Source organism: Pleurodeles waltl, chromosome 3_1 (assembly GCF_031143425.1).
Source record: "Pleurodeles waltl isolate 20211129_DDA chromosome 3_1, aPleWal1.hap1.20221129, whole genome shotgun sequence".
NCBI classification, from domain to species: Eukaryota; Metazoa; Chordata; class Amphibia; order Caudata; family Salamandridae; genus Pleurodeles; species Pleurodeles waltl.
In genome coordinates this window covers 1,179,253,295-1,179,274,423 of record NC_090440.1, presented here as the reverse complement: position 1 = coordinate 1,179,274,423, position 21,129 = coordinate 1,179,253,295, and the positions used below count along the sequence as shown (strand labels likewise).

The window sequence follows — 21,129 nt, the reverse complement described above, 5'->3', positions numbered from 1 at the left end:
AGATTCACATATGAGTTGCTTCTGCGGATGTCTTAAAGGTAGAGCCAAATAATCCAATCAAGCAGGGCAATGGGATGACGTAGATATTGAAGAAGGAGACTATTGGGGACTCCTAAAGAATGCCTTGCTTCACAAAATTAAATACAGAGTAAAAGGAGTCTGATAGCTTGGCTTCTATTTGATAGAGTGGAGCCAGGACAGCACATTGCCCTGGATGCCTACTTCAAATAACCTGGTTAGTAGAGAATTATGTGAGATTGTATCCGAAGTGGCAAATGTAACGTCCTCCCAGCTTGGGTACCCACCATTGACTACGCCACGCATAGAGCTGTAAATCACCCATCTTTATTCCTCTGCGTGTACCAGTGAACTGCAACATTCTAAACCAAGCTTTCATTACATTCTATTCTAGCGATTACGTCACATGGCTCTGTTAGGAGCCAGAAAGGTCCGGTACTAAACATGCAAGAGACTACATCTCCCACTCTGTTCAATTTTTTTTTTTTAGAAAATCGATATATATATGTGTGTGTGTATGTGTGTGTGTGTGTGTGTGTATATATATATATATATATATATATATATATATATATATATATATACACACATATATGTATTCTATATACATATATATTCTATATAATTACACATATATATATGTTATATATATATATATATATATATATATATATATATATATATATATATATACTTCGATCAATCTTTGTGACGCTTTGATGATCTGATTACCGGAACCTGTAAGCTGTCATTTTCAGAGTCAGGGATTGCTATAGTGCAGCAGTCACTGAATTTTCAAAGTCAGTCTTTCTATCACCACATTGAGTTGAAGACCAATGAAACACAGGCCTAAAGTGAGAAGGGTCTCTGGTAACCAACCTCCCAGGGCGCTGAGCAGTCACCATGTATCCCTTGGTAGATACCACTTGGAAAGGTTCAGCATCATAGAGAGCATCAGATTTTCTTTTTCACATCTGTTGGGGGATCACCAAATCTCCTTTCCTAAGAAAGATGTCCTTTGCATGTCACCTTTTCTATGCATGAGCCTACATTTTCTTCTTGTTAACCAAGTCCCTTGAATAAACCGTATTTTCACTTTTGTCTCTTAATAGTTGTTAGAGAGCAAACATTAAAAATAAAAATGTGTAACTAAAACAAAATGATTAACGTGCACTAAAAAGGCCTAAACAGAGAAACGTGCTACAAAAATAAACGTGCAGCTTTAAAAGTGATTGCCATGGTTTCAGCCAGCAGAAGTTCAATTTGAAATAAAAAGTGACTGTGGAAATGTATTTGGATTGACAAAAGAAGATTAATAATATGTACTACAAAACTAATGGTTTGAAATTATTATGAAATGTTTTATTCTTCGTGTTTAGAATTAGATAAAAGGCCCACGTTTTGTTAGTTTTCAAGAAGCACAAGTCATCCTGTGTGACTTGCACTGTGGAAATTTCTGTCCTGTTCTTGTTTCACTTGTTATAATTCCTTGAGATTACTGCTGCAACCTTAAACAATAAGCTTTAGCTTTTGAAAGCAACCTTAGCTAAGTGTCATGTTCTGTTGTCTTTTAAAAAATGTATCATTCATAGGGAAATTGCCATCCAGAGAGGAGCATGAACGTGACCCTATCTTGGAAGGAACAAAAAAAAGATACAACTGAAGCACAGATGATGTTTTATTGGCTGCACACTTACCTACCTCGTCCCCTTGTTCAAAAGAAGCTTAGCCTGTATCTTTTGGAACTTTAATTTAGCAAACTTGATGCAGGTCAGTTTATTTTTTCTTTCAGCTCCATGCAGTTCAGTTTTCCATTCAGCTGTTTGCAGTCTGCTCTTGTTTAAAGGTTCAGTTACTTTAGGCCCAGCATTCCTGAACTGAGGCCTCCATGTTCCTGATGCTGACTGAGGAGCTGTTTTTCCTTGCGCTCTGCTGCTGAAGAATCTGCAAGCTGCTGTCTCATTTAGGAGAGGTATAACCAATGTGCATGTATTTTTCATTTGCAGGTTTTCCCTTCAGAAACCCAACCGCATGTTTTTTGGTTAGTGCCATAGTTAGATGTTTTTCAAATAATGTTTTGTCTTTTTAATTTTGCATGAAGTCCACACATGCTTTTTCATTATTGCATATTTTGATTGTTTGATGGCTTTTGATTTTCATTGATAATTTGATAATATCATCCTTCTGTCTGAGGCAAAAGATTTGAGTCAACGTCTGAGGGTAGTAGATGTCACTGCCCTCTTACATGTCACCTCATCATGATAATATAAAGTAATATAAGGTCACACACCCACCGATTTTGGTAGCAGAAGATTGTTTTGTCTCAATCGGGGAGGATCATCCAGGTTTTGATGATTTCATCTCAAAAGGAGAGAATCATCCTGAATTTGAGAGATTTGTTTTTGCCAATGTTTGTTGAAAATTTCGATTGTTTTGGAAATTTGGTTTTGGCAGTGCTTGTTTAGATGAGGTTTGTCATGTTCCCTGTGTTGTATGGGCTCTAAGTAGGGTTTTGTGCTTGCAATGCTTTGACAAATTGCAAGGTAATTGTGATGTCTGAGAATTAGGGAGTTTGCACATTCCAAAGTAGCTGAATAGGGAGTTTGCGTACTTCAAAGGGTGAGTGGAGGGAAGTCGTTGTACTTCAAATGTGTGTGGTACTTTGTGTTTAAAAATACTCCACATGGTTGTTATTGTAACGGACCCTGCCAGACTCCGGAGTATTTTACAAGTGTAGAAGACACTTGGTTGTTGTAACTTGTTTGCTGTGTTTGGTCAATCGGGTGTGGTTGACAAATAGTATCCTAGTGTGTGTGTTAAGTGAGTGCTAGGTTGACAGGTATTAGGTGATTTCTGAATGCCTACAAAGGATCCTGCACTGGTCAGGAGTGAGGTTTGCAGGTCAAATCTTTATTGCATTTCTGAGAAAGCTATAAGTCGAAGGAGTAGCTGTCAGAGCTAAAAGCTGCAGTCAAAAACTCTGTAAGGTTTCCGAAGTGATTGAGCCCTCCCTGTAGTAAGCAGAGAAGTTTGTTTTTGTTGATTTTTTTTTTTTTTTTTTTTTTTTTGTTTTTTGTGCTCGCAATATTTTGCCGTTAGTTTTCTGTGTGAATCAAGTTTGAAGAAAGAGCCGCTGTGTGAGCAAGTGGGATGTCACTGGGTCTGCGCTGAGATTGGTCTGTTGGTGACAGGAGACAAACAGATTGGTTAAAACAGTGGTGCAAAATAACAGGGCAGGAAGGAAGCTTAGTGTTTCCAACTCGTGGGAGTTTTGAATGAGAATTTTAGAATATTTGAGAAGAGTACTTCATGAATGAAAGCCTCCTTGGAGACCAGCAGAATTGAAGCCTTGGCTATTTGGGAGCTGGTAGCCAGACAACAAGACAAATTAAAATTTGAGAAACAAATGAGAAAACTGAGAAAACATTGCTAGAAGCCAAATGAGATAATGAGCAGAAGTTGTGGAGAATAGAAACCTTATAAGGTATTGGAATGTTATCCTGCAATTTCACAAGAAAAAATGGGTACAGAGTCAGAACAAAGGCAAAGAAAAGGAATACTGAAATAACTGAGTTGAAGTCAGATGAAGCTAGAAGATCACTGACTTATGATAGTGATTCAGATGATGATGAATTTATAACACAATTGCTGAGAAACAGTCCTCCTCCATATGCAGCAGAATAGGCAAGTCAAGGTGCTAGTACTAGTCTAAGTGCACCTCCAGTTGTGGTAACACAGAGTCAAGTACAGGTCGCAACTGATTTTCTGACTATTACAGTAACTCAGCCTCCTGTGATCCAGACTGTAGCTCAGCTTGTAGTATATTCCTAAAAAGGACCTGTTGTGAGTTCTGCACCAAGTATTACAGTACCGGCGGCAACACAGATTTTACTGAAACCAATGATGGTTCAGGTGGAGTTTGCCCCTAACTCAATGACTCCTGTGCACGTTGTTAATCAAGCCCAGACATTGCCAAGGTATACTCCACTAACATATCACAATCAAGTTCCACAGTATTTACAGGTCAGAGTTCTGTAATGATTTACTCGAGAAATCAGAATACTTCACCAAGTCCAGAAGAATGAACAGTTCCTGTTACAACTGGTCCAGTTGTTCTTTTGTATGTTCAGGGAAATAATGAGCGCAATATGCAGAATATTTTTAACACAAATGCGGAAATGGAAAACTCAATGCTACTGCAGAAGGTATGTCTCCAAAATATAAATTGTTTGACAAAACAGGTCTGCTTATAGACGTAGCATGTCCTGGGATTTCACAAACTTTTGTCCCTCCAAATTCAGTTCCGGTGTTAACTGACAGAGTGATGTCTCAGCCATGTAATACTCCACAATGTGTGCCTAGTGTGAATAATAATGTTTCCTACAAGGCTTGATAGTTCAGCAATTAACAGAATGTTTGGAGAAAGTGAGTGGAACATCAGCAGTGAAAACAGTTCCTGAGGGAGAAAGAACACTGAATCTGGCAAGACCTAAGTTTGAATTAAATGAATGATTGAGAGAACACTTGAATGAAATAGAATTGACTCATAATGAAGATGAGTTAGGCTTCATGTGCACAGATGTCACAAACAGAGCAGGAGGATTGGCACATCAGAATTTTTCAGAGCTTGCAGAAAAATATGAAGTGGATATTGGGAAATCCAAACCATTAAAGAAGAGTAACAGGTTAGAATTTGATTCAAAAGACATTGTAAACATAAGATCACCTGGAATGAAAATTCACATTAGAGAATTAATCCAAAGTATTCAAACATAGGGAGCATTAAATCAATGGGAATGCAGATGGGTAAAAAAAGAGAACCGAAGAAAATAGGGTCTGCAACTTTGAGCTGTGCTGACATACAGTAGACTGATAGTCCAGTGAACATTACCAATTAGAGAAATTCCTGGAGGGAATTATGTTCATGTTCCTTGGAGCAGGAGTGATATTTTGACATTCACAAATGAATACCCGAGATTGAGAGAGAAACCAGTGGAATGGTATCAGCAGACAGGCAGGTTTTGTGAAACTTGCAAAATGGTTGGTGGAAGATTTAAATTCTCTTTAAGAAATAGTGGTCCTGGCTTTTGTATAGATTGGATGCAAAAGAAGTGTTGACTGGCCGATGAAAGAGCCTGCACAAGATCCAGTTACAGGTGCACCGCTCCTGAAGTAAGCTATCACAAAGCGATGAAGAAGAATGTGTGCTAGCATTTTCATTAGCGATGGATCATAGTGGTCCGTATGTAAATGGAACAGTCATGGGTCATGATGTTTCTTTTTTGGTTGACAGAGGAGCTACATGCTCTACTGTCAGAACTGCAGAAGTTTCCAATGTGCCACTTCCTGGGAGAACAGTACAGGTTGTAGGAGTAGCGAATCAGAACTTGATAAATCAGATTACAAAACTGATTCCTGTTAAAACTGGTACTTTTAAAGGCATGAACAAATTTCTAGTCTGTGACTCAGGTCCAGTATGTCTTCTGGGAAGAGATTTGTTGTGCAAATTAAAATGTTCATTTACTTGCACGAATGATAAAATTACCATTCATACAAATAATGATGATGAGGAATCATGTTTACCAGCTGGAAGTTGTAAGTTGATTAATGAAGAATTCCCATTGATTACTCTTTATCATGCATTCACAGTACAAGAGCTGCCAAATGTTGAGCAAGGAGTTTCGAAAAAAGTGTTGAGCAGCCCATGTAACTCACCTATTATGGGTTTGCGAAAACACCCGTGGAAATTTCACATTATGCAGGGTTTTTGAAAGATTGACAACATTGTCATTAAGGGGGTCATTCCTACCCTGGCGGTCCGAGACCGCCAGGGTAGGGGACCGCGGATGCACCGCCAACAGGCTGGTGGTGCATCCAGGCCCATTCTGACCGCGGCAGTAAAGCTGCGGTCAGAAAAGGGAAACCAGCGGTTTCCCGCCGGTTTTCCCCTGGCCTGCAGACGCCATGGGGATTCTGACCCCTTCCCGCCAGCCTGGTTCTGGCGGTTTCAACTGCCAGAACCCGGCTGGCGGGAACGGGTGTCGTGGGGCCCCTGGGGGCTCCTGCAGTGCCCATGCCAATGGCATGGGCACTGCAGGGGCCCCCTAACAGGGCCCCACATTGATTTCCAGTGTCTGCATAGCAGACACTGGAAATCGTGACGGGTGCAACTGCACCCGTCGCACAAAAGCAACTCCGCCGGCTCCATTCGGAGCCGGCTTCATCGTTGCTGTGGGTTTCCCGCTGGGCGGGCGGGCGGGCGGCCTTTTGGCGGTCGCCCGCCCGCCCAGCGGGAAAGCCAGAATGACCGCCGCGGTCTTTTGACCGCGGTACGGTCTTCTGGCGGTTCCCGCGGTCGCCGCCCGCCAAACTAGGAATCACCACCTAAATGTTGTCGAGTGGTACCAAATCCAGCAGTGATTCTGTTCCTAATTCCATGTGACGCAGAATGGTTCACAGTAGTGGACGTGTCACAAGCCTTTTTCTCAGTGCCTCTACATGAGGATAGCCAGTTTCTCTTCTGTTTCAAATTCTGCAATCAATTTTATTGTTGGTGCAGAATTCCACAAGGGTTTTCAGCATCTCAGTTGATTCTTAATCAGGTGTTGAAAAAGAATTTGAATAATTGGAAATGCCTTTCCAATCTACATTGGTTCAGTACATTGATGACTTACTGGTTGCTTCAAAAACACGAGAGACATTTAGGCAAAATACTATTATTGCCTTATTGAATCATTTGGGTGAAAATGGACATACGTGTCACCAGCAAAATTACAGTATTGTCAGAAAGAGGTGAAGTACTTAGGACATCACATAGAGAAAGGTACAAGGAAAGTGCAAGAAAAGTGTCCAGAGAAAGGGTTACATCCATATTGCAAATGAACCCTCCTGTTACTCAAAGAGATGTCAGAATGTTTTTGGCAATGGAGTCCTACTTTTTCTGTTATTTCCAAATCTTTGCAAAGATTGACCCACAAGGATGTTACTGACCCTGTCCCTTTCGATAAAGCTTGTATGAAAGCTTTTTCTGAACTAAGAGATAGTTTGTGCAGAGCACCAGCTCTGGGAATGCATGACTAAACAAAACCATTTTCATTGTTTTGCCATGAACGTGATTGTTGTGCTATTTCTGTCCTGAAACAGGTACATGGTGGTGTAAATTGCCTGTAGCATATTTTTTTGCTACTTTGGGTCCAGTTGCTGCAACTTTGCCTGGCTGTTTTAAAAAAATGTGGCTGCAGTTGGTATTAGCCTTGCCCAAAGTGAGAGCATTGTAATGGGACATCATTTAACTGTTCTGGTTCCTCACTCTGTTGAGGTTTTGATTATCAAACTAAGACACAATACCTGACAAATGCCTGTTCAGGAAAATATGAGCTCCTTATTTTGGGCTCTTCCCACATTAACCTAAAAAAAGAAATTGAAAATGTAAATGAAGTGGAACTTGACTTCCTGGATGTTACTGAACTGTGCGACAAACCGAGACCTGATATTCAGGACAAACTGTAAGAGAAATATGACCAAATAATTTTTATTGATGGTTCCTCTCTAAGAGACAATGCAGGAACATTGAAATCTGGTTATGATGTATGCACCATCTGGCATACTCGAAGCTTCATGGCTTCAAGGAGTATTTTCTGCACAATTGACGGAATTGGTTACTCTTACTAGAGCATGCTGTATTTCTGCACAGCTTAAAGTTACAATTTTTACAGATAGCCAGTATGGATTTCGTGTTGGTTATGACTTTGGGCAGTTGTGCTCCCACAGAGGGTGTATGACCTCTTCTAGCTCACCAATTAGGAATGGTGACAAAATTCATGAGTTACTGAGAGCTTTACAATTTCCTGAAAAAGTTGCAGTTGTGAAATGTACTGTGCATTGTAAAGCAAATGATTTTGTCACAATGGGCAAGTAGCTAGGTATTGTGCACTTAATTGTGCCACTTTCAATGAAGAATGGAAACATTTAACAGATACTGATGAGACAATTCAAAGCTTTTTGTTGGCAATGGTTGATACTGGGAAAGACATTGAAAGACTACAAAATGCAATTCCAGATGAAGAGAAAAGAAGCTGGAAAAATTGGGTTGACCTCAAATAGACATTGATGTAATTTGGGCTTCCAATGAAGGGCAGGTGGTCTTGCCAAACTGTCTATTAACGCAAATGACAAGATACTATCATGGTTAAACTCACATTGACAGAGATGTAATGATTCAAACATGTAAGCAATCCTGATTCAATCAAAAATTTAGGTTGCAGAAGCAATTTATCACAGATGTATTACATGCCAACAAATTAACATGGGAAAGAGAACTGTTGTCAATGTGAGTCACATTGGAAGAGCAGGTGGTCCATTTAACAGAATGCAGATGGATTTAATTGAGATGCCTGGGTGTGGTGGTTTGAGATACGTTTTGGTGATTGTCTGTATATTTAGTCATAGGATTGAAGCCTTTCCTACATGATGGGTAGGGTGAGCAAAGATTTTATTTAAGGAGTTTAGATTTGAGATTTGGTTTTCCGGCCTCTTTAGAATCAGATGGAGAAAGTCACTTGAATAATGAGGTGATAAAAATGCTATGTTCAGCCTTAAACATTGAGCAGAAGCTGCACTGTAGCTACCGTCCTGAAGCCTCTGGATTAGTAGAGCAAATGAATGGAACTCTGAAAGCTCGATTGGCAAAAATGTGTGTATCCACAAATCTGAAATGGACCAATGCATTATCTTTGGTTCTGATGAGCATGTGAAGTACACCAAACAGAAAGAATGGATTCTCCCCACACAAACTATTAATGGGCAGAGCTACGAGGTTGCCAGCTGTTCCTGCAAATGTACTTGTGAGCATAACAGATGACTTGGTGTTGGATTACAGCAAGGGTCTAGCTGATGTGGTTTGCTCTTTGTCTCACCAAGTGGACGCTATAGCCTCACCACCATCCCAGACCAGTGTCACAGACTTCAGGTTGGTGATTGGGTGCTGATCAAGAAGCATGTGCGGAAGACTTGTTTGGAGCCTAGGTGGATGGGGCAATACCAGGTTATCCTGCTAACGACGACTGCTGTGAAGTGTGCTGGAGTTCCAAACTGGGTCCATGCGAGCCATACTCGCAAAGTGCCATATCCTTTGGGTAAAGAAAATCCAGTGTTCCTGAGAGCACTGGCAGTAACTGTACAGTCTCCTCTTGAGCAAGTGACAGAAACAGAGCAAAAGACTGTAGAAGTAAGGACAGTGCAAACTGGTGAAGATCCAGATTCAGGTACTCCTCTGACAGATTAAATTGAGGGCAATCCTGTCATTCCTCGATCAGAAGAGACAGAAGTGGATGTAGCAGGAGGGTCAAGTCTGAGGAGGACTCTTCCAGAAGCAGATGATTGGGAAAAAGAGATAAATCGGACCTTGATTTCCTGAAGTAGCCAAAAGTGAAGTTGAGTTTAATCAAAAAAAGTCATGCAGATCTGACTCCTCCTGAGGTTGCAGGTGAAACAAGTCAAAGTCAAAGAAGAGCTTGTCAAACTCCTGCTAAATCAAGAAGAATTGTAAGTTTAGTTGTGCCATCACTGTCTAGAAAAACTGTGAAAGGAGATAAATGGCCTTCTTTGTATGCAACTGAAAAAGTTCCTGATGTGTTATTGAGCATAAATGAGGAAGTAGAAACAACAGAAGGAACACATCTGAGTAAGGAAGAAATAAGTACAAGTTGGAAATCAAAGAGAAAGAGAGTTCAAGTCGAAGATACTCAGGTCCTGAATGGACATACCTTGCAGCTGATGAGTGGGAAAACAAGTTTATGTCCTTTTGTTTTTACTGTGAGAATCCAGTTCTTCATTTTGAAACTTGAAATCATAATCAAGCTGAGTTTTGAAATGACATTGCCAAATGAACAAGAAAGATATTGAACACTGGAAGTTATAGTGAGTAATCAATGATCTACTAAAGAGACATTTGAAACTGATTTTGACAAAGTTGTTAAACTGATTTTTGACAAAGTTCTGGAGAGCCTGAAAGCTGCTGTAGATAATTGCAAAGAAGAGTGATGATTATTTTTGATTTTCTTATTGTGGCTGCATAGATAAATTTATATTTGTCTTTTCTTTCACATTTTGATTCTTTGCAGGCCATAAATACCAATCGCAATAGAAGCAATGGATATAAGTATGTGTGTGTTGGACTGACAGTTGTATGTGTGTTGATAAGTTTGTTCTTGATCATAAGTATGCGTGTTTTTGATAAGGCTGGAATTACTTACACACTCTCTCTAATACAAGAGGCTACTACGCTTTGTGGATTAGACAAATTCAATAAAGATGAGAGTTACTTACACTTATACAGTTCACAAGGAGATCTTTCTTCTAATGTTTATTATCATTTGTTGTATGGATATGTTTAGACTACGGATGATAGGATGTTATGTGTGTACACAAATTACTCACTGCAAGAAGAAATGATCTATCATAGCTTACCACTAACTTATGGCATCAGTTGTAGTCTTTTATGAACAGGGCTTTATGCATAAAATTGCAAGAGGTGAAAAATGAACAGAGAAGGGAAGAATTAGAAATGGAAAAGATGAGAAGCAGATATTTTCGTGATTTAAGACATTTTTAAAACTTGAGAAAGTCTAACTGTAGATATAGTAAACAAACTAAGTTTTAAGCTGTTTCGTTAATAAATTAATGTAGTATTCTTTTGTGACGGGACATATAGCCATCAGAGGAGCGATTGTTGGAAAGCAAATATTATTAATAAGAAGGTGTAACTAATAAAAAACTATTAATGTGCACTAAAAAGGCCTAAACAAAGAAACATGTGTTAGAAAAATAAACATGCAGCCTTAATAGTGATTGCCATGGTGTCAGCCACCTTGAGTTCAATGTGAAAAAAAAATTGACGGTGAAAATGTATTTTGATTAATCATAATTACATGTACTGACAAAACAAAATTCATATTATGTACCACAAAACTAATGGTTTGAAATGATTATGAAACATTTTATCCCTTGTGTTTAGCCTTAGTTCAAAGACCCACGTTTCAGTATTTTTCCAGAAGCATGAGTCATTCTGTGTGGCTTGCACAGTGGAAATTTCTATCACGTCCTTGCTTCACTTGCTGAACTTCCTTGAGATAAATGTTGCAACCATTAACAATAACCTTTATTTTTTTGAAGCAGTATTATCTAAATGTTGTGTTCTGCTATCTTTTAAAAAATATAATATTTGTACTGACATTGCCATCCGGAGAGGAGCATGAATGTGACACTATCTTGGAAGGAACAAAGAAAAGATACAACTGAAGCACAGATGATGTTTTATTGGCTGTGCACTAACCCACCTCATAGTATTGTCCAATAGAAGCTTAGCTAGTAACTTTTGGGACTTTAATTTAGCAAACGTTAGATGATGCAAGTCAGTTTAATTTTTCTTTCAGCTCCATGCAGTTCAGTTTTCTATTCAGCTCTTTCCAGTCTGCTCTTGTTAACAGTTCAGATACTTTAGGCCCAACATTACTGAACTGTGGCCCCCCTCATATTCCTGATGCTGACTGGATACCTGCTGTTCCTGTGCTTTGCTGATGAAGAATCTGCAAGCTGCTGTCTCATTTAGGAGAGGTATAACCGTTGTGCATTTAGTTTTCTTTTGCAGGTTTTCCCGTTAGAAACCCAACCTCATGTTTTTTGGTTAGTGCCATAGTTAGATGTTTTCCAAATAAATTTTTAACGTATTTTTATTTTTGCGTGAAGCCCACAAGTGCTTTTTAAATTAGAGTTTGGTAGTTAGGATGTCTGATCCAACAATGAATTTAAATGTTTATTAATTGATTGGTAATTATTCAATTGCACAACTAAATTAAGCTTGTTAGTATTTTTCAAATAATTTTGTTTTTATTCTGTCTAATTTATTTGGAGTGTTTAATGATATTTTTGCACAATATTTATGTGACCTTAGCATTGTCAATTTAAGGGCAATAAATGTTTAAACTTTACTAAATTGGTGTGGTGATTCATGACCACATAGGTCTCTATATTACTGATTCATTATTGCATATTTCGATTGTTTGATGGCTATTGATTCTCATTGTTTAATTGGATGATCTCATACTCCTGTCTTATTCAAAGGATTCGAGTTGACCTCTGAGGATAGTAGATGTCACTGCCCTCTTACATGTCATCTTATCATAACAATATAAAATAATATAAGGTCACACGCCCATATAGTCCACTGAGTTAACTTGGTTGTCATTGGTCTCCCAAACATCAAAGTCACAGGACCTGTGGTTGAGGGGGGTGTCGAGCAATAAGCTTGTGTGGTAGAATTCAATACTGCTTTCAAATTGAGCCTCTGAAGAGTTGAACGCTGTACTGCTTTCTATAGTCATAGATGTTATAATGCTAAAATGCTCAACAAGTCCATTGGCCTGTGGCCATAAAGGTGTACTCTTTTAATGCTTGATGTTCAGATGCTCTAAGAAATATTTGAATTCTTTACTATTAAAGGGTGGGCCAGTGTCCGACTTCACAATGACTGGGATGCCCCATGTTGTGGATATGCCATCTAACTTTTCAATAACTCTTTCAGGAGTTGTGGATGAGAGATCTTCAACCAAAGGAAATTGTGAGTATTCATCTACAATCACCATTAGATCATGTCCATTATCAAGTGGATCAAAGAATTCAATGGCTATTCTTCCCCATGCTGTCTAGGGGGTTCTTACATGTTCAGAGCATGTTGAGTAACATTGGTTGACAGGCCATTGCATATGTGACAGGCTTTGAGTTCCTTTTCAACTCTTTCATATAAGTATAGAAACCAAACTCAGACTCAGAGAGATTTCTTTGTGGCAATGATACCACGATGTCCTTCGTGAGCCACTAGAATCACTTTCTGTAGCAGACGCTCTGGAATCAGGATTCTTGACCTTTGCAGTATATCTCCTTCCTGAGTTATGGACGATTCATATTTGACATTTTTGTATTTTTGATATTCACCATCATTATTGGGAGGTCGAATTTGTTTGTTCCACAACTGATGTGTAATTATGTCTTTTAACTCCAACGGGTCACTATCATTGCTCTTGGCAGTGGCAATCTAGGTTAATGATATGGCAGCTGATGTACTTGACTTGACAGTTAAAGTTACTTATTTAATAAATCAAACAAAGTCAGAGCCTCTTCTCTTTAACAGATCATTTCTGGTTTGGCCTGCCACTATGAATCCACAGTATTCTAGCACTAGTAGATATCATGGGATCTATGTTACACAACATTTTGCAGATTTGTTTTGATTAAACTACTCCAATATTCTCCACAAGATGCAAGGCTTACTCCAGCCATGGCACTATTTGCCTCCTACTGTAATTAATTGTGTAGTCCTGATAAAAATTGCAATTTTTCCACTATGTATTTTTGTTTTTTCCAGATGTTTTGATTAAAATCCTTCACTTTTATTTTTGGGAACTCAACTCTATGATTCGCCATTTTTTATGACAGGGGAAGAAAGCGTGCACCAAGTTGCTGACTTTACAGCTGAACTCCAAAAACAGTGGACTAGCCCTTCTATGTTTGAAAAACTATTTTGAAGCAACATTTTTAGATTGGCTAATCTGTCGATTTCTTCTACTTACATCATATGTTAAGTGAAGTTGATTCCCGGCTTTCGTCTTCTTAAAAATTCCAAGACCACCCAACATACAAGATATATGCTGCCGTTCATCATGATCTAGAGTTGCAAAATATAGAGACAAATTTCAGCTTCCCTTGACTCATCCGCTTACTGGTTTGCAGGACTGCCCCTGGCTGGGGTTGCAACTGGAGACCACAGTCATAAGAAAATAAGAAAGGGTGGGGTTTTCTAGACTTGGTGACTTTATGGTATCAAAGACATTGATATCATGGGACCTGCTTATGACCAATAGTGCAACCATCTTGCCCATCTCATGTTTCCTATTTTGCAAATCAGCCATTTTCTCAGGTTACCAATAACCTCAAAACTTTCTAACAGAAGATGTAAAACATGCCTATTTTGTGACTATACTCACTGGGATAGGAAATTGGTATTGCCTAGTAACCCAGAAGCTATGTGAGGCCATACTTCCCACTTACTGGTCCGATGTTGAGACCCTCTTGGATTGTAAATTTGATAAGTGGACATGGCTTCAGTATATTCTAACGACCTGTAATGCCATTTGGGTTGCGGACTTCAAAAGGATGGCTTTTTACTCCAAATAGATACTTTATCTCATCCCTTCTAGACTGCATAAAATGTTCCTTCTATCTCTGCAGCCTGCTTTAGATGTGGTTAGGAGAGAGGTGATTGGGCGCACATCTGTTTAACATGCCCTGCTTTCCAACAGTTATTGGAAGAAATATATGGTTCCATTTGCGTCAAACTTCAAATCAAGATTGACCCAGACCTGTGGGGGGTTCTATTTGGCATAGCTCCACTGTCAATCCAATCAATGAGTCGAGAGCAACAGTTTCTTTTCCTTGCTACGCTGATAGCTAAATCATTGATACTGCAAAAGTGAAGGTCTTCAAAACCACCTACTTTGAGTCAATGGCAGCTGAAGAGGAAGCGAGATAGGCACAACAAAGAGATTTTTGCCCAAAGGGTTGGTCCCCTTTGAAAATTCAGTGAAATGTGGCATGACTGGTTTGACTGATTTTATTGCATGCTAGGCTGCACCATAAACCATGTTAAGGAACAAGGGATGTCTTTCGTTGTTGTATTCCTGCACTTTATGAGGTACCACTACTTTATCTATGTACTGGAAATATTTTGAATGACAGATATATGAATTGTTGAATTATGATTAAGATGTACAACTATACTATGAACTTATTCTATCTGTGGATAAATCAAAATGAAAAAAAAAGATAATGAAATTAATCTAGGCCTCATCCTTCTTGAATGGAGTGCAGTGACCTTGTATAGGCATTCTCGAAAAGTAGTCAGAAAGATTCTGATCTTTTCCTGGATGATGCACAAGTGTATAATTGTACTCCTGTAATCATAGTGGCCATTGGTCAGTGCGAGGATGCATCTTGGCTCTTGGATTGACAATGATGGTCAGCAAAGCTTGACGATTGGTTACCAGCCTAAACCGCTTTCTGTACAGGAATACATGGAAATGTTCAGAAGCCCATACCACAGTCAAACTTTCTTTCTCAGGTTGTGAGTAAGCATGTTCTGTTTGGGACAGACTTCTACTAGCATAAGCCTCTGCTTGAAGTTTGTTTGGATTAAAGTATGGCATTTTTGTTGCATTTTTAATGGCATGTTTGATTCTCTTGAAACTTTTCTCACATTCTCGTGACCATTGAAAAGAAACATTTTTGTAGTGGAGCACTAACAGTGGCAAAGTCTTGTATGTATCTTGAACAATAACTGGCTGTTAGAACTGGGGTCTCTAGTTGACAGTCAGTTTACACCCTGTCCAAGTATGGACCCTCACTCTAGTCATGGTAAGGGAGGTACACAGATCAGATAACCCCTGCTCATCCCCTTGGTAGCTTGGCACAAGCAGTCAGGCTTATTTCAGAGGCAATGTGGAAAGTATTTGCACAAACACATTCAGTAACACAGTGAAAATACCACAAAATGACTCCACACCAGTTTAGAAAAATAGCCAATAATTATCTAAATCAAACAAGACCAAAACAACAACAATCCAACATACAAAAAGATGTCAAATGTTAAAACTAAAAAGAGTCTTAATCCATAAGAATCAATGGATGCGTTGTTTTAGCACAAAGTACCTGGTATGCGAACAAAATAAAGCCACAGGGGGTGAGCGTGCATCAGAAAAGCAAGTGATGCGTTGATTTCTTACTCACAAGTGATCCTGTGCGTGGACTCTTTCCTTGCCGGGTAAGCAATGTGTCCATTCTTTCCCAGCATGGAAGGGATGCTTCGATTTATGGACAAGCAGCCTCAGTCAGTGCGGTGATGTTGAAGATTCTGACACCCAGGGACATTGTGTGGAAAATCCAGATGCACGACAACGGTGATGCCACGCTGAGCTGGCGATGTGTCAATTTCTGTAGCCACAAGACAGGCGCTATATTGATTTTACAGCTGTGAGACAGGTACTGCACCGATTTTTCTGCCGCTCGGCTCTGCTGTGTGAATCTTCAATTAGGTTCTGACATCTTGTCCTTCCAGGGGCCAAGGGCCTGGATGTGGCACCACTTGCCAAGTCCGGCGGTCTCAGCAAGAGAACCCAGGTGCTGGCAGATTAAGGCCCTCATTATGAACATGGCGGTCCGTTCCGCACCTACGGCGGTGGCGGTAGAAACCGCCAGCAGAGGAGCTGGCCGGACCGCCAAATAATGAACCACACGAAACACAGGCATCCCGCAAACCACCCATCGCCAGTAGACCAGTGCCGCCGACAATGGCAGACTCCGCCCACAGGTCGACGGAAAGGCCCAACCCGCCCATCAAATAATGAACCACCAGTCCGCCACCAGTTTCAGAGCGGGAACCACCGCGACGCAAAGCTAGGCGGAAATGAACCAAATAGAAGGAAACACTCACCGGAGGCCCACACAATGCGCTGAAGCAGACATGGATAGAGAGATGCAGATCATGCCAGCCCTGCTCCTTGCCATATACCTCCATGACTGAGACCGCCGCTGACGACGGTAAGTAGCGCAACCTACTGAACAAGGGAAGAAAGGGCACAGTCACATACCCATCCACTCCACCCACCCTGCAACGCCCCCAACCCTTCACAGCAGCACAACCCATACACCCCTCAGCAAGAGGTACACACCCGACACAAGGCTATACCAACTTGACCATAGTACATACAAATGCCCCACACCCACAAAAAATGAAACAAAAGACCAGGGTTCAACAGCATGCCACTGAAACACTGGCGACACAGAAACTTTAATGTGAAGCTCACAGAGCCAAACAGTCTAAACAGGGCCAATGGCCAGTCTGTGTGGCGACAACTGCCAAGGGCAACAACGGGCCCAACCTGACTCCCACAAGTGCATTGTACTCCACCTAATGAGGCAGCACATGGGCATCCAGACACCTCATGGAAGGGGGCAGGGGATGGTGGTGGTGGGGATTTTTGACGGGGTGGGCCTTGGACTTACGTTTGGAAGGTGGAGGGGGTGGGGGCAGTTTGGATCGGGTGGAGCTAGATGGCCTCGGCTCAGTCCGGGACTTTTTCTTATCTGGGGAAGGGGCACGGGAATGTGAAGGTCAGACAGTGGTGGGCTGTGATGTGGAAGGAGCGGAAAGGGCAAGGATGTGAGCACGTTTGGGGACAAGAAGGGGTGGGCCAGTGGGTGGGATGAGGTCAGCACAGGAGAGGAAAAGTTTCTTCGGAGCAATTGGGGTCGGCGTGGATGAGGGTGTGGGAGTGGAGGCAGAGGGTATGGATGTGTGTGGTGTAGGGGTGGGTGTAGTGGGTGCAGGTGACTGGTCAGTATGCTGTGGTGTGGTGGATGTCTGATGAGTAGGTGTCTTGGTGCGTTTGTGTGTTTTGGGAGGGGGTGGACACAGTGGGAGAAGACAGACAGCTAGTGTGGGTGTCTGCAAGTCTGGTGAGTGTGCTGCATATGTCAACTACAGTAGTGGTGGTGATTGCAGGTGTGGTGTATGGGGTGCATGTATGGATGTCTGCTATTGTGGTGAGTGCAGGAAGAGGAGCAGCAACAGTGAGTGAAGGTGCAGTGCATGAGGGTGTGGATGTAGAGGTGACAGACAGGGAGGCAGAAGAGGTGGGCACACTGGGGGAAGTGGATGTTGTTGTGTGTGCATGTGTCTGTTGGCTGTGTGAATGCTTGTGGTGAGAGGTTTGGTGCTTGTGTTTTGAAGTGTGTTTCTTGTGTGTTGATGTGCTTGACTGGGTGTCTGAATGTGTGCCTTGGACGGGTGAAGGGAGTAGGGTGCTGGAAGGGGTAGAGGAGGCTGGAGGGGGTACGGAATGGCCAGGTTAACTGGCTGCCATCCAAGAGGAGGCCAGAGCCTGAAAAGATCTCTGTAGGGCAGACACGGCACTGTGAATGCCATCCAGATAGGCATTTGTCTGCTGCACCTCTGATGCTAGCCCCTGGATGACATTGACGATGGTCGTCTGCCATACAGAGATGATACTCAGGAGGTCAATAGCCTCCTCTGTGAGGGCAGCTGGTCTGACTGGGGCAAGGGAGGAGGTGCCTGGGGAGAAGGAGACACCCACCTTTCTGGGAGGGCGGGCACGGGCAGCTCGGTGGGGAGCAGAAGGGAGGGCGGTGATGGAATGGGGTGGCAGAAGATGTCACAGTAGTGGTGTGGGTACTATGGTCCGCCACCGCAGGGAAGCCTCCATCGGAAGAGGTCTTAGAGTCACTACCTCCTGTGGTAGTAGCCTCCACCGTGGAACTCCCCTCGCCCTCCCACCCACTGGTCCCCAGGGCGTCGGGTGTCTCTGCCTCCAAGGATCCGTGGGCCACTGCCTCCCCACTTGCCGATGCCTCAGCTCCCTTGCCTGATGTTGATGCTGTACCAAACCAACACAAGGGAACAGGGATGGGGAGACAAAACAGGAGAGACACTTGTAAATAGCTGAATGCAGGTTCATAATGGCCAGACATACACCCACCCAGAAGACGCACCCAACAGGCAACACCGTTCACTATGCCCATGTCCATGCCCCTGACTACTGACCAGAATACTGCTCTACACCCATCCCCTGAAATACCTAAGCAGCCGACATATGTGAAACCTGACAAAGACACCCCTACACACTTTGGGGACCATGAAGTAGATGGACACCAGTCAAAGTACCTGCCTTTAATCAGCATGAACCCTAATGCACACCCAGACATCCTTCCAGACTGAAGTATGTGAAATGAGTACTCACGCCCTTGTGACTGCTGTGCAGCCTTCAAGTGCCCATCCAGGTCTGGGTACGCCACCGCCAGGATCCGTCGCATGAGGGGGTCAGTGCCCGATGGGCACCCCTTCCACATTGGGAGGACCTCCCCAGCTGGGCTTCAGTGATCTTACGCGCCCAGGGCCACATGTACTCCCACCTCTTTCTACAGTGGGTGCTCCGCCAGTTGTACACCCCCAATGTCCGCACCTCCTTGGCGATGGCATGCCAATATGCCCGCTTCTGGTGGGCGCTGATTTAAAAGGGTGATACAGAAATGGAACACAGAGGTCAGGCACTTGCACAATAGGAACAGCTGGCAAATCGTCCACTATGGGACGGACAGTACTCTCAGACATACAGGACAGTCGCACGCAGCATGCCATGCTCCATAGCACATGCAGGCTCTGAGATGCACACATATGTGCAATCAACCCCATCCATTATACACACACAGTGCCCCCAAACCCTAGACTCACCTGTACCTCTGGCTGTCCGTACAGTTTTGCATACAGGGGCAGGACCCTGTCAACTAGCTTCTCCAGTTTCTCCTGGGTGAAGGCCGGGGCCCTTTCCCCTGCAACAAGAGGCACATCCATAGCCAGAGGCAGGCCACAGCAGTACACAGAGTCACACGAAATCAGGGAGTCAAGTGATCAAACGATGACGAACGTGCGTACGTTCCACGGTGGTGTGCACCGTCACTGCCGGCAGCGATGATGATACGCCAGGATTTCCCATTGGCATCCATGTTAACCAATGAGGGTGCAAACAGCGGTAAGTACCACCTTATGCTGTGATGTCAACCGCTAGTGGTATGAGATCACTTCCACAACGAAAGGGCAGATTTACAGTGGGCAGACATTTTGCCATGACCTACGCATTTAGAATTAATTACTACTCACAATGCAGGCCCTACTAGCCACATGAAGCACCTATCCCTCTGTCCATTCAATATTGTCGCAAACATGAAATACTCTGTTCCCTCCTTGTGATGTACATGTGTATCTGTCAGGTAGCAGTTATTGCAGAGACACTACAATGAACAATGCAGTGCACAAATGATGACAAGTGTGCCTATGTATGTGTCTTCATCACACCTTTTTGTAACCCCTCGTAGGTACCGACCCTTGTGGCGAGGAAGGGCACCATCGGTGTACAGACCACTTGTGGATATGAGGACCATGGTGGAGCGTCAGATCATAATCACTTACAGGCTCACACGTGCAACAATTCAGGACCTTTGTGCATTACTGGATCCTGCACTAACTCTGGGAAATCGTACTCAGCATGCCATTCCAACTGAAGTGCAGGTGCTCTCTGCACTCCATTTCCTGGCCACGGGCTCATTTCAAGTGAAAGTGGGCATGGGTGCTGGTTTTTCACAGCCAATGTTCATCCAGGTACTGACAAGATTTCTGAATGCATTTGTACGACATCTGCAGTCCTATGTGAGGTTTCCCCAAAGTATTGACCTACCTGCCATCAAGTCTGAATTCTATAGCTTTGCCAACATATCCCATGTCATAGGTGCCATTGATAGCACCCCATACCGATCACCCCCCCCCCAAGAGTGAATGAACAGGTGTACAGAAACAGAAAGAACTTTCACTCCATGAACATCCAATTAGTATGTACTGCAGACCACTACATCTCACATGTGAATGCCATGTTTCCAGGTTCAGTCCATGATTCCTTTGTGTTGAGGAACAGTAGTGTGCCACTGAAGATGGAACAACTCCAAGAGGACAGAGGGTGGACCATAGGCAAGTGTGCCTGTCACTAACTGACACATTGCAGAAAACCAGCTGGTCTGACTAAGGGACATAACAATGACGACTCTGTATTGCACCATTTTCTAGGTGATTCTGGCTATCCAAACTTACGTTGCCTCCTGACACCAGTGAGGAATCCCAGGATGGATTCAGAGAGGAATTACAATGAGACCCATGTACGTAATAGGAGGGTAATAGAGCGAACTATAGGTCTCCTGAAGGCTAGATTTCGTTGTCTACATATCTCTGGGGGTTCCCTGGCCTATGGGCCTGATAAGGTGTGTAGAATAGTGGTGGCCTGCAGCATGCTGCACAAAGTGGCAGTGAGACATTCTATCCCCTTCTTGGAGGTGGAGGGTGCTTTAGGTCCTGATCAGCTACCTCAGAAAGGTGAGGAGAGTGATGGCGATGATGAGGAAGGGAAATATGTCAATTCCAGGAACCAACTGATTCAACTC

The 21,129-nt window shown here is 42.5% G+C and overlaps 1 long non-coding RNA gene across 1 annotated transcript in view; it reads left to right on the top strand.

The window, feature by feature from the left end:
* Positions 1-1,617: 1,617 nt before the first annotated feature.
* The window catches only part of LOC138283332 (uncharacterized), a 42,165-nt gene continuing 22,653 nt past the window's right edge, over positions 1,618-21,129 (top strand). The window contains exons 1-2 of the long non-coding RNA XR_011201195.1: positions 1,618-1,788; positions 12,599-12,634. This is a non-coding gene — a long non-coding RNA (uncharacterized lncRNA). The remainder of the gene's footprint in view (positions 1,789-12,598; positions 12,635-21,129) is intronic.